General features: G+C 38.3%; 1 protein-coding gene across 6 annotated transcripts in view; it reads right to left on the bottom strand.

Annotated features, from left to right (window-relative positions):
* Nucleotides 1-14,054, bottom strand: part of LOC150087330 (FK506-binding protein 15-like) — a 373,115-nt gene that overhangs the window by 175,307 nt on the left and 183,754 nt on the right. The gene's annotated exons all lie outside the window — the stretch shown is intronic.

Below are 14,054 nucleotides of genomic sequence, written 5' to 3'. Positions count from 1 at the left end.
GTACCAAAATTATGTCTCCATTACATCTACAATGAAAGATAATGAAATTTTAATAACCTAAAAAACGAATAATTTCAAATATCATACAATAATACATAACTATCTTAAAAATGAGTCTTTTAAAACACTTTAATCAAATATATAATGCACTCCATACATTCTACATTCTATTTCCTTAGGAATATTTTCCACTCAGTTTTTTTTATAGTTCATTTTGCTTTCCTTCTTAAGAAACCAGCAGTAATCTATGATGAACAGCGGTAATATATTTCCATCTAAATATGAATAAATTAAATGCAAACAACTCCAATTTAACTAATGACAAAAAACAACTTCCTACATCAAGCCAATGGCCAACGTTTCCAAATGGCAAATTGAGGCAAAATACTGAACAGTTTCTTTACTTTACAGGAAATCAGCAAATATGTGAACATATTCAACAACATGTTCATTAACAAGTACAGGTCACTGTTGAAAAAAAGCCGTGAATTAGGGTTGAATTTGAAAGTGTCTGCAATTCTGCCCAGACATGATAGGAGGGAGTATATGATGAGAGCCCTGTCGATCAATCAAGGGATGGGATACACTTAAATAGAAAGGGTGCAAGAATGTTTGCTGATGCTATCGAGGCAGTGTTAGGTGGGTCGGAAAACTGCTAGATTGGGGGGATACAAGGACTAATAGATTAACAGTAGCCACTGGCAGAGATGAAAGTGATTCTTGCAATGCTTCTATTGGATAGGCGCATTATGGCCTTTGCTGTCCTTGCGCCGTAAAGCCCCCAAACAACAACAACAGCTTCTATTGGAATGAGACGTAGCCTGGAAAATAAGATGCAGGATATTTCAGAGACTGCTGGGAATCATTGGGGGACAAGTAAACACATGGGTTGTGTTAGGGTAGCTAAGAAAAAGAACAGGTGCATGTATACTTGCGTGTACACCAATGCTAGGAGTTTAGTAAATAAATTTGATGAATTTGTGGTATTGCTCAAAACATCAAAGGCAGATATTGTGGTGATTTCATAGATGTGGTGTCACACAAATAAGAGGAATGCAGAACTGGAATTTGGGGAGTACAGTGTCTACAGAAAGGATAGATAGGAAAGGAAGGGAGGAGAGGTTATGCTATTAGTTAAGAAATACAAAAAACCCAGGGAAGTAAAGCCAGTCAACATTGCTGGACAGTGCAGTGTCGAGTCAGTTTGGTGTGACATAAGCATTGGGAGATCAAAATTGAGAGTAGGAGTGTGCTATAGGCCTAATGACTCTGATGAGTATAATAAAAAACTGTACAGGGAAATAGAGTGGGCCAGTAAATCAGAGAGTCTTATAATGGGGGATTTTAATTTCCCAGATATTGACTGGAATTTGTGGGTTGGTCACTCACACACTAGCAAGGCTTTTGTGGATTTATTGGATGATTGTTTTCTACATCAGCATGTTCGGGAGACAACTAGAGGGAGTAATACTCTTGACTTGATTATCAGTAGTGATTCTTCTTGCATTAAGAATCTGCAGGTAAATGAAACACTAGGTGGCAGTGATCACAATGTGCTGAAGTGGGATTTACTCAAAGAGGTAACTACCATTAGGGGTAAAGGGAAGGGTTATTGCTTTCGTAAAGGCGACTACGATGGACTGAGACAGTATTTAAATTCTATACAGTGGGACCAACTGATGATGTTACCAACAGCAAATTCAAAATGGGAAGCATTCAAAGAACTTATCTTGGAAGCTACTAGGCTTTACATACCAACTAAGAAATATTGTTCAAGGTTTAGGCCTAAGTGGATGTCAGATGAACTAATGAGACATATGGCAGAGAAGAAAAATGCATGGGATACATACAAATTAACACAACACAGAAGCCTATGATAGATAAAAGTTGATCTGTAACCAAGTTACAAAGGAGGTTAGGCAGGCAAAGGCAGATTACGAGAAATCTTTGGCAAAGGATGCAAAGAAAAACAGCAAAGAGTTCTTAACTTATGTAAACTCTAAATGGAAGTGGATGAATCAGATTGGTCCACTTGATATCGATCGGTCAATTGTTGATGATCCTGCTCAGGTAGCTAACAAACTAAATGAATATTTTGCATCGACATTCACACGAGGAGTTATTCAGCGGGTGGAATGCCAGAGGTGCATTCAAAACTGGCAGTAAGCTAGATAATCTTGTAATAACTGAGATAAAGTGGAGGAGAAATTGTTGAAGATAAATACAAGACAGGCACCTGGAGTGGATGGGATCTATCCAGTTATATTAAAGGAGGCAGCAAAGGAAGTAAGCAAACCCTTAGCCATAATTATGAGAGCTTCCTTGGACTCAGGGGAAGTACCCATGGACTGGAGATGTGCAAATGTGACCCCAATTCACAAAGGAGGATCAAAGGGCGACACAACTAATTATAGACCTGTTAGTTTAACTTCTGTTCCCGGAAAATTAATGGAGGCACTGGTTAAAGAAGCACTGCAGGATCATCTAGACGAGATTTCAGTTATATCTCAGACACAGCATGGTTTTGTTAAGGGGAAGTCTTGCCTGACCAATTTGATTGGATACTATGATGCAGTCACAAAAGAACTGGATGCAGGGAATAACTTTGATATTATATACTTGGATCTTAGAAAGGCTTTTGATACTGTTGCACATGGAAGACTGCTGCACAAATTGGAGAGTGTGACATTGGAGGCAAATTGCTGCTATGGATAAAGGGGTGGTTGAGGGGGAGAAGACAGAGTGGTAATCAATGGACACTGCTCATTGTGGACTAATGTTATTAGTGGAGTCCCTCAGGGTTCAGTATTGGGTCCTTTATTGTTCTCTGTATTTATAAATGATATTGATGATGGTATATCAAGCTTAATGTCCAAGTTTGCAGACGATACGAAGGTTGGCAGGGTTGTCAAGGACACTACTGACACTATGCTACTGCAACAGGATCTGGAAAGGTTGAGCAGATGGGCTGAGAGGTGGCAAATGAAGTTTAACATTGACAAATGTAAAGTACTACATATGGGAAACAGCAACCCCAGAGCAACGTATCAACTGTGGTACTATACTGACAGTGGTAGAGAATGAAAGGGACCTGGGAGTGGTTGTGCAGGCAGATATGAAGTTTTCTGAGCAGTGCAGATGGGCTGCATGACTAGCTCATGGTGTATTGTCGATGATATATAGGAATTTTTCTAGCAGGGATAAGGAGGTGATTATTCCCTTATATAAGGCAATGGTCAGGCCACACCTGGAGTACTGTATACAGGTCTAGAGGCCTCATTTCAAGAAGGATGTAGAGATGCTGGAATGAGTACAGAGAAGGGCAACAAGATAAGTGAATGGAACAAAGGGTTGCTCTTATGAAGTAAGGCTTAAGTTTTGCAAATTACAGTGTCTGGAGACTAGGCACTGGCGAGGTGATCTGATAGAGGTGTATAAAGCCTTGAATGGTTTGAGCATGCTCAATGCCGATGGGATTCTTCCTCTTGCTCAGAATAATCACCTGAGAGGGCATAAATTCAAATTGAGGAAAAACAGATGTAGGATAGATGTGAGGAAATTTGCCTTTAGCCAGCGGGTGGTTGGTTGGTGGCACAGACTTCCATCCCTTGTCGTGGAAGTTGATGGCCTGAATAAGCTTAAGGCTCAGTTGGACAGGTATTTCGAATGAACAGAGGGGTGAAGGGGAAGTGGTTATTTATTTATTTATTTTTTTTTTTTGGCTGATGCTGCATAAGCTTGCTTTCTTGCATCAAATGCCTCTACTAATCCTAATGCTAATATTTTATTTTAAAATTAAACCGCAATATTTCACTTTCTTACACACAATATAACTTTTATGGGTAGTTTATATTTTCCCCACCATAAGATATGTCTTTGTATCTGTAATTTTTACTTAAATTTTAAAAAAAATGTAGATTGTTCTTCTTTCCTCATGTTTTCTTTATATAAAAAGTCAACTTTGGAAATACACAAAAAAGCCTTTAAATTACATATTCTGAATTTCTTCTTTAACAAAGCTGTTTCTAAGATACATAAAGATACATAAACAACACAGGTGTATATATCATGTATGCACTGGGGCCATTGCAGATTGCTTTCAGCCAGAGTAGCAAAGAACAACAACAATATTTTATAAGCTGGAATTTTTTTATGAAAACCCCAAACACGAGAGGTATTAGAACCAATAGTACTTAGTACCTTGCTTGGGTTGGAGTTTGAGAAAACGAAAGAAGATATTTACTGACATTAGACTTGAACTCTGTAGACTGTAAATTTCAGGAAATACGTATGAAGGAAGGTTGTTCCAGAAAACAAAAGTTGAATAAATAAACTAGGAAGATGAAAAGTTGGTTCTATGAGTTTGAAGTTGGACAGTAAATGGATGTTGGCTGGTGGCAGCACGTGTTCGGACTGTTTTGAAAGAGAGAGCGGGAATTATAGAAGCCAATTCAGAAGAACAGTGCCCATGAAAGTATCTGTAGAAAAGGCATGCAGCAGAAACATAGGTCTATGAGACAGCGAGTGGAGAGACTCTGTTAGAGAGGAATCATTAATTAACCTAACTGCCCTCTTCTGAATGGAATCTAGAAGCCTGAGAGAGGTTTTGGGGGCACTGCCCCAGATGTGGGAACAACATTGCATGGTAGAGCGGATTTGCGATTTGTACAGAGTGAACAGCTGTTTGAAAGAAAAGTAATGCCAAGAGTGAAAAAGAAAACCAAGTTTTTTAGATGCAGAGGAAGCAATATTTGTAATGTACTTGTGCCAAGAGAGATTAGAACTCAGGGTAATCCCCAAAACAAAGCATAGGATCAGAAGAATCCTTTACGCGAGATATAAGATAAGACTGAGTTTTAATCAACTAAGTTGTCTTTGCCCCACTGGAGAATTACCTGGAGATTGGCATTTAAGGAATTGGTAGTGGATATTCGAGAAGTTGAAGCTGATTGAGCAGGGCAAGGTTCTCAAAACAAAAACTGAAATGCAATGTGCTATCATCAGCAAAACTACAGATAGGATTTCCAGTCAATGGAAGAAGGTCATTAATATATAAGAGGAAAAGAGTGGGGGAAACCAGCATTAGTGGAAAAGTTAGAAGACAGAGAGCCATCTACCACCACCCTCAGTGAGCGATCAGAGAGAAAACTGGATAACCAATTACAAATAACAGTTGGCAAACCATAAGATGGAAGCTTGTTTAGACCTTTATGCCAAACACGATCAAAAGCCTTTGAGATGTCAAGAGCAACTGCTTGTTTCCCCGAACTCTTTTCCATAAATGGAAAACATAAGCCAGAATATCACCAGTGGATTGCCACTGATGGAATCCATACTGGCAATCACTGATCAAACGGAAGGTTTCTAGGTAGTTTAAGAGTTGGTGGTTAATTGATTTCTCCATTACTTGAGAAAGAGTAGAAGAAATTGCAATGGGACAATAATTGGATGGGAGGGATTTGTTATCCTTTTTAGGAACTGGCTGGATATGAGCAAATTTCCAAGCAGAAGAAAAAACACCTTTGGAATAAGAAAGTAAAAAAAGGCAGCAAAGAACAGGAGTAAGTTCAGGAGCACAGGTTTTGAGAACAAGTGGAGAAATACCATCAGGACCTGGAGCTTTCTTAGCATCAAGATTTGTCAAAATCCTTCTGACATCCTTTTGATGGAAGACCACAGGAGGCATTGAATGGAGCATGTTGGGAACGGTGGGAGGTTCTACCAAGATCATTAATATAGGAGTTGGAAGAAAAATGGGATACTAGCAGGTCAGCTTTATCCTTGGCTGAAGTGACAACAGAACCAACTGGTTTTGAGAGAGGTGGGAGCAGAGATGGGCAAAAGGTATGGCCAAAAGCTTTGGCAAACACCTCAGCATTTTGACCAGCTGGGGTGACTAGAAAACGGAAGCCAGCCTGGAGTTGTGAACATTAAAATCACCAAGGAAAATTACCTCACTGTTAGGAAAGTTGGACTGGAGAAAGTCAAGCTGCAAAGAGAGGAAGTCAAAGAGCTCCAAGTGATTAGTGGAATTGGGAGAACGGTAGAGACAACAGATGAATTTGACGCAATGAGATAGAGAGATTTTAAGCCAGAGAAGATCGAAAAGAGGAGATTCCAAATTACCAAGTCTCTGACAGGGAATATCGGAACAGACATATGTACAAGTACTACCTTTGAGGCAAAAGGAATCATACAGCAAATAATTTGGGCAACTGTGATGAGTGGTTGAATCAACCGATAACTGATATTCAGTCAGAAAAAGTACATGGGGTTTGGCAGACTGCAAGTGGAAACAGACATTGTTGAGATTAGAATTGAGACCACGTACATTTGTGAAATGAACTAGGAAGTGTTTGAGAAGTTTAGATATTTTCACAGATAAGCTTACTCTATTAGTTTGACAATTCATGGTGTATTCAATAGTAAGAAAAAGCGGGGAGGAGACATGCTATACGAAGTAATGAAATTTTTGGATAAGGCGTACACATGGTAAAAATATACCCAGATCCTTGACATAACGTGGCCTCGACAACGTCCCCCATATACACACTACTCAGACTCCCTGCAGTCACTATTTGGCAAAGTAGAGGTAGCAAGATTATACACTAGCTTATCCAGAAGCCTCCTAGAGAGTTACGAATAGGTTCGGTCCAGTGTATTAACTAGCAACCGGCCTGCGAATACCGTTTTAGAGCTTACCCTTCGAAATGTAAGGAAGATTGGATTTCACCAATGTTCATCATAACTTCAAAAGTCATCAGTCATACTGCATGATGGAAGAGATGGGGAAGGGTTGACCGGAACTTAGCTCAGGAGACTAAACATGGGTTCCACCACTTCAAGCCTCCAATAAGCAGAGTGGTGGTATTGCACTGGATGATGAGAGTCATCTACCACCTATTATTGCCTGGTAACACAGAGGGGTGGCATTCTTCCATGTGGTGTGGGCGCCACACCTCTACCCCTGCATACATTGGTTCACACCTGGGTGGTCACCCACAATGTGCACGTGCATGGAGGTTATACCCAAACAGTCCCACCATTGTGAAGGTGCAAGCAGAGGATTTGGCTGTCACAGGCCGTACAGACTTTGCCGAAATTGGGTCCACTTGACTGTAATATCAGTTCCATCAGCATTCCCGGGTAGCAATTACCGCTTGTCTGGCATATCTGAGAGAATGTCTGTGACAACCTCAAGGATCATCAAGGACCTCAAGGACAAAATACTGATAAATACTTATAACAGAGGATTTTCTTGTATATGAATTACTTTCAATTTATGAAGTAGGTAGATTTTGCAAGTTTTTTTAAACAGTTTTCAATAAGTTTAGGGTATTTATAGCATGCTCCTATAGCATGCTTTATCATTACCATTAACTGCATTTAATATTATTAGATGCATTAGCAATATGCATAATGCACCTATTTTCTTCACCGCATCCATCTGTCTGTTGGCATACATGTAACAACCCAAACTCAGTGGACAGATTTTCACGAAATTATATATTTGAGCCTTTTAGTCCATAGAAATCTTCAATTAGTACTTCTTTGTCCACCCAGCTGCAAGTAATAACTCAACTCTCAGTAAATGGATTTTCATCAAATTTCATGTTGTTCTTGAAAGTGATTTATTGAGCTTTGTCAAGAGGCTATCCAGAAACCATATATTGTAGCTGAAGTACTGGATATTATGTTTGCAGCCATGTGTCAATTGGGGGGAAACGAATGGGCGATAGGTAGCTGCACAGAAACAAAATTTTATCAGTTTGCATATAACAGTTATTCTGCACAGAAACAAAATTTTATCAGTTTGCATATAACAGTTATTGCCTTTTTTGCTCTTTTTGTTGTTATAAATCATGAATTATTTTAACATAACTGAATTTTCATAACTTATGACTTATTGTTTGATTATGAGTTCAGGCAGATACAGTGGAACCTCCAATAACAGGCATTCTACATAAGCAGACACTCCTCACAATGGCTAATTATCATTATCCCCAGACTGTTAAGTGTTTAACAAAACCAATTGTTTTTCATACTACCTCCAGACAAAAAACTCCAGATTCTAAAGGAAACTGAACTGTTGATTCCAAAAATACAAAAATTAAGTCTCTATCATATCTTTATTGAAAAATATAATGATATTTTAGTAAATTAAATGATTTGAAATATATGATATGATATGAAATGTAATATATTTCAGTTTTTTGGAACATATTTTATTACTTTTTCCTGGTAAAAATTCCTCTTTTCCTACTGCTGCACAATATGTTTTCCTGTTGCACAAATGTCCAAAAAACATAGAAAACAACAGTATTTTGTGAAACTTACCTGTAGAACTGTGAGTAATCCAATTACCTGAAGATCACCACAGACATGCCAAGCTCATACTTTATGAGCTGGATAATGAACATTTACAAAATGAGAACATATGTAAGTAAATCGCACAATAGTATTTACTTTTGTGTAAACAAAACCAGTTTATGGTAGCTACAATGTAAGTGCAGGATGAGCTGTCATTGTGAAGGATGAGTTGTTAAATTAACAAAAAAATTAAAATAGTTATTCTAAGTTGTTTACGCACACTCCCTCACTCTCCACGGGAAAAGGTCAGTTGCAATTTTTACACCGCTTCAAAGAGTCTTTTACAGTATAATAAATTTTTTGTGCCATCTTATCTGAGCTGATATCTTTTTTGGAACTTGTGTCTTTAAATTAATTTAAAGTTTGTTTATAATAAATCTCATCTAGTAGTGTTATGGTGACAAAACGTAAACTGATCGAATGAAGCCTGGAAATTAAACTGAAAATTATACAAGAGGCTGATAGGATGGAACAAAGCAAAATGGACATTGCAAAGGAATACAACAGCCCTTGACCTACTTTATCCACAATACTGAAAAACTGAAAAAAAAAACTTGAAACATGCGATACTGGAGCAGTGATAAAAAAAAACAATAGGAAACAAATTCCTGGTTCAAAACATGAGAAGCTTGAAACAAAACTTTTCAAGTGGTACCAACAAATGTGTGCATGTAATTTGCTAATGTGAGGTCCGATTTTGCAAGAAAAGGCAAATTATCTAGTTAAGCAACATGGAATTAGTGGCTTCAATGCAGCAGTGGCTGGTTCCAAAGATTTAAAGACATGAATAACTTGGTTTCGTGAAATGTTTGCAGTAAGTCTGGATAAGTCGACAAGGAAAAGGCTACAGACAGGTTGCATTCTGTATGGTGCATTCTTGAAAAATATGAGGCAAAGGTTATTTTTAACCTTGATGAGACAGGTTTATTTTATACCCTGCTGCCAAACAAAACATTTGCTGTTTGAGGAAATTACTTGTCATGGTGGAAAATTAAGTAAACAAAGACTCACTGTTCTGTTAATATGCTCACTTGTGTGTGATTGGTAAGTTTTCCAAGCCAAAATGTTTTAAAATAGTTAACCAACTTCCCCATGATTATGAGGCCAATAGAAGTGCTTGGTTTACAGTAAAAATTTTTCAGTCTTGGTTATCAAAAGTGGAAAGAATGGCTTCAGAAAAAAGGAACATTTTGTTGATTCTAGATCGTTGTACAGCACATTCTGCCGAGACACTTAAGTTGACAAATATATGGCTGTTGTTTTTACCTCCCAATACTACCAGTTTTATGCAGCCACTGGAATAAGGAATTATAACATCAAGAGAGCACATACAGCCTGCCTGATAAGGTACTCGATCCACAACATAGAAGGAGAGAACAATTTAAAGCCAAATTGGAATACCTTGGATGCTATCCATAAGCTATTTATTGCTTGGGACAGTATTGCATCAAGTGTAATAATCAACTGCTTCAGAAAGGGTGGAGAGAATATCATCAAAAAACATGGCCCAGAAGACGAATGTGATAGCAACATTGAGGAATGGAGATTTGAAGGAGCATATGGGTTTGGTTGGTGAATTTGAAGTTTGTGAAGGTGAATGATGAAGTTGCTACCAGATCAATGCCAGCACCAGAAGAAAAGCTGAGTAACAAGCAAAACAATGATGGTTTTGTTACCAGCGACAGTGAAAGTGACAGAAGCACACACACCTGGAAAAGATGCCCCAAATGCATTGAGCATAATAGAGAATGTGTTGCCGTGCAGTAACGTTGATAAAGAATCAACTGTTACATTTGATAATGTCTGTGCTGTACTAAAAATGCATATAGGATAAAAACTGTGCAAACAACATTGGATTCTTTCTTTAAATTAGATTAATTAAAAAGTTACCTTTTGTATGTCTTAGCATTAATTGAGACATATGATGCAAGAAAGGAAGCTTATACAGCATCAGCCAAAAAAAAAAAAAAAAAAAAACACCCTTCCCATTTCACCCATCTGGTCACTCCAAATGTGTCTAGTTTAGCCTTAAATTTATTTAAGCTATCAACTTCCACAACAACAGATGAAAGTCTGTTCCAGCAATCAACTACCCACTGGCTAAAGGCAAACTTCCACACATCTATTCTGCAACTGTCTTTCCTCAATTTGAATCTATGCCCTTCAAGGTTCGCAATCTGAGCAAGTGGAAAAATCCCATCAGCATTGAGCATGTTCAAACCATTCAAGGCCTTATACACCTCAATCAGATCACCTTGTGGGTGCCTAGGCTCCAGATGCTGCAACTTGCAGAACTTAAGCCTTTCTTGGTAAGAGCACCACTTTGTTCCTCTCACCAACCTTGTTCCCATTCTTTGGACTCATTCTAGCAACTCTACATACTTTCAAAAATGAGATCTCCATACCTGTATGCAGTACTCAAGTTGTGGCCTGACCATTTCCTTATACAAGGGGATAATCACCTCCCTGTCTCTGCTAGCAAAATTCTTATATATCATTGACAAGTCTCCATGACCTGCTCTGGAAGCCTGTCTGCACTGCTCAGAGAACTTCATATCTGACTGCACAATTATCCCCCGGTCTTTTTCATTCTCCACCTCCCTGAGTGTAGTACCACACAGTTGGTACATTTCTCTTGAGTTACTGCTACCCATATACTTTGCATTTGTTAATATTAAACTTCAGTTGCCACTTCTCAGACCATCTGCCTAACCTTTCTAGATCCTGTTGCAATAGCATACTGTTTTACTGTAATTAACAACTCTGTCACAGCATTGAACACTCGGGGCCTCCACTATTAACACTAGTCCACAAAGAGCAGTGTCCATTTATTACCACTCTCTCTGTGATCTCCCACTAAACCATCCCTTTATCCACTACAGCAACTTGCTTTTAATGCCCTGCTCCAATTTGTACAGCAGTCTTCCATGTGCAACAGTATCAAAACTTTCCTGAAATCCAAGTATCTGATATCAAAACTATTTTTTGCATCCAGTTCCTTTGTGACCAATATTCAGTCAAATTGGTCAGACAAGATCCCCCTTAACAAACCCATACTGTCTCTGAACTATTACTTCAGTCTTCTCTTGATGATCCTGCAATGCTTCTTTAACGAGAGATTCTTTATTTTCCTCGGAAGAAAAGTTAAACTAACAGGTCTATAATTATTTGTGTAATCTTTTGAACCCCCCTTCGTGATTTGGGTATACATTTGCATACATCTCCAGTCCATGGGGATCTCCCCTGAATCTAAGGATGCTTCCATAATTATGGCTAATGGCTTGCTTACTTCCTTCGCTGCCTCCTTCAATATAACCAGATAGATTCCATCCACCACAGGTGCCTTTTTTATGTTCAACTTCAATAATTTCTCCTCCACTTTGCTCTCCATTATTACAAAATCATTTAGCTGCCTGTTAGAGTTTAGTAAACTTCTGACCTCCAATCCTTACAGAATTCATCATATGTGAATGTATATTCAAAATACTCATTGTTTGTCAGCTATCTCAGCAGGATCATCAACAGTCAAACTAACAATATCAAGTGGACCAATCTGATTCATCCCCTTCTTCTAGAGTTTACATAAGTAAAGAAGTCTTTCTTGTTTTTCTTTGCATCCTTTGCCAAGGATTTCTTGTAATCAGCCTTTGCTTGCCTAACCTCCTTTGTGACTTGATTACAGACTAGCTTATATCTACCATAGGCATCTGTCGCCTGATAATTTATATGCATCCCATGAACTGTTCTTCTTTGTCACGAGTTTCATTAGTCCATCTGACATCCACTTCGGCCTAAACCTAAAACAGTATTTCTTAGTTTAAACAAAAAGCCTAGTATCTTTCAAGTTTTACTTCCTTGAATGCTTCCCATTTAAAGTTGTAACTACCATCAGGGGATGGTAGTTACATCTTTAAGTAAATCCCACATCAGTACACTGTGACCACTGTCATCAAATAGTTTCTTTATCTGCAAATTCTTAATGCATGAATAATCAAATAATCAGATCAAGAGTATTACTCCCTCTGGTTGCCACCCAAACATGTTGTGGTAGAAAATAATCCTCCAATAAATCCACAAAAGTCTTGCTAGTGTGCAAGTGAACAACTCAGAACTCCAGTCAATATTAGGAAAGTTAAAATCCCCTACTCAAGATATTCTGATTTACTGGCCCACTATTTCTCTACACAACTGTTTGATGTACTCATCAGTCATTAGGCCTCCTAATCTCATTTTCCCTTTCCCAGTGACATAATCACTGGGAAAGGGAAACTGGCTCAACATTGCACTGTCCACCAACGTCAACTTTCTTTTTTTTTTTTTTATGAAAATTCCAAACATGAGAGGTATTATAACCTATAGTACTTAGTACCATGCTTGGCTTGGAGGTTGAGAAGACGAAAGAAGATATTTGTTGACATTAGACTTGAACTTCTGTAGACTGTAATTTTCAGGAAATACGTATGAAGGAAGGTTGTTCCAGAAAACGGCAGTTGAATGAATAAATGAGGAAGATGAAAAGTTGGTTCTGTGAGTTTGAAGTTGGACAGTAAATGGATGTTGGCTGGCGGTGGCACGTGTTTGGACTGTTTTGAAAGAGAGAGCGGAAATTATAGAAGCCAATTCAGAAGAACAGTGCCCACGGAAGTATCTGTAGAAAAGGCATGCAGCAGAAACAGTACGTCTATGAGACAGTGAGTGAAGAGACTCCGTTAGGGTGGATTTGCAATTTGTACAGAGTGAACAGCTGTTTGGAAGAAAAGTAACACTGAGAGCAAAAGAGAAACCAAGTTTTTTAGATGCAGAGGAAGCAGTATTTGTAATGCGCTTGTGCCAAGAGAGATTAGAAGTCAGGGTAATCCCCAAAAGAGATATCATTTTACCTAGAAATCGGAGTGTCACCAAAGATAAGCATAGGAGCAGAAGAATCTTTTTTGCAAGATATATGACAAGACTGAGTTTCAGATGGATTGAAATCAACTAAGTTGTCTTTGCCCCACTGGAGAATTACCTGGAGATTGGCATTTAAGGAACTGGTAGTGGATATTTGAGAAGTTGAAGCTGATTGAGCAGGGCAAGGTTTCTCAAAATGGAAAGTGGAATGCAATGTGGATGCACTTTCTTTGATATTAAGTGTTTGTTAACTAACAGCATAATCCACAAAAGCCTTGCTAGTGCGTGAGTGACCAATCCACCAATTCCAGTTAATATCTGGGAAATTAAAATCCTCCATTATAAGACTCTGTAATGTACTGACCCACTTTATTTCCCTATACAGTTCCTTATTATACTCATTAGAGTCATTAGGCCTATAACACACTCTTACTCTCAATTTTGATCTCCCAATGCTTATGTCACACCAAACTAATCACAACACTGCACTGTCCAGTGATGTCGACTGGCTTCACTTTCTTGGATTTTGTGTTTCTTAACTAATAGCATAACCCCTCCTCCCTTCCTACCCTGTCTATCCTTTTTGTACACATTGTACTCCCCAAATTCCAATTCTGCACTGCTTATATCTGTGTGACACCATGTTTCTGATTTCCCAACAATATCTGCCTTTGATGTCTTGACAAGCAGCACTTCAAATTCGTCAGTCTTCTTTTATATTAAATTTGTAATTCTTTTTACTGTGATACTAAAATATTGTATATATTAAAATACATGTTGTACAATATTTTCAT

The sequence above is a fragment of the Mastigoproctus giganteus genome, chromosome 4, assembly GCF_048544385.1.
Source record: "Mastigoproctus giganteus isolate SK-2022 chromosome 4, ASM4854438v1, whole genome shotgun sequence".
Taxonomy (NCBI): domain Eukaryota; kingdom Metazoa; phylum Arthropoda; class Arachnida; order Uropygi; family Thelyphonidae; genus Mastigoproctus; species Mastigoproctus giganteus.
This window is presented reverse-complemented; position numbering and strand designations above follow the sequence as displayed.